The following is a 1,171-nucleotide window of genomic DNA, read 5'->3' as shown; positions in this document are numbered from 1 at the left end:
ATGTAATATAAATATATGTATTATTTAATTTATTTTTAATATATATTTTATATGAATAACTAATTTTATATTAACCATGTTACGTATATACTAAAATCAATCATCAAGGACAAAATGTATGTTGAAATATAATTAGTTAAATATACATTGAAAATAAATTAAACCACATATATATTTATATACAAACACATTAGTGGCTAATTTTAATAGTTAATTTTAGTGTACAGATACTATTTTTTATTTTATATGCATATATATGGCAAGCAAATTTTAATTAAAGCCTCATCTTTATTTTCTGAATTTTCATCCGCTATTATACTATATTTAGTGAATTATATGAATTTTGTTTAATCATAGTTTGCTTAACTTAGATAATTTAAATTTTAAAAAGAATTTTCTAAATCGAAATAAAATAAAAAATGGCATGTAGGTAGATGAGATGATGGATAGCACCCCACCAAAAGTAGTATTGAGTAATTATGCACACTAGACTGGGTTCCACAGCCTCCAGCTTTTCTCATTGTATGGGACAACCTCTCAAGTTGTGTTGTTGCTGCTATCTGATCTTATGAAAAAGTTGCATTATTAGGATTTTTTTTGTTATGCCTTTCATAGTACTAAAATTATGAATTATAATAATCGTGGGCAATGAAAAATGTATACAAGTGATGTGCACTTGTAACCGCCAAGTAATTTATATGAATACTACAGCTGTCTTCACACTTCACAGTACGTTTGGGTCATTTCATTTGCGATTTACCCTCTCCTCTTGACATGACTTCTTTGGAGCTACCAAGCACAAATTTACAATAATGATTTTCAAATTTGAATGTGAACCTCTTTAAACCTACGTACTGTTGCACTACATACCCATTCATCATAATATATAGTTGAGCAATTAATAAATAATTGTACACAATAATCAAATGCTTAGTATAATAATAAGGTCTCTTTCAACATATGCATAAAAAAGACGCCTTGATTCTGCCAATCTAAGATTTGTCCAACATAAAACAGCGGTGTTAACAGCAGAAACCTAGGTGCCACAAAAGTTACCACGTGGTTTTGACAAGGAAATCCCATATATACTATAAAATATTATTATCATAAAATTATTTTCCAAAATTTAATAAAAAATACGTATAGATATATAGTTAATTATAGCTTTAAC

Source organism: Arachis ipaensis, chromosome B03 (assembly GCF_000816755.2).
Source record: "Arachis ipaensis cultivar K30076 chromosome B03, Araip1.1, whole genome shotgun sequence".
NCBI classification, from domain to species: Eukaryota; Viridiplantae; Streptophyta; class Magnoliopsida; order Fabales; family Fabaceae; genus Arachis; species Arachis ipaensis.
The sequence above is the reverse complement of the archived record's forward strand: the minus strand, read 5'-3'. Positions refer to the sequence as shown.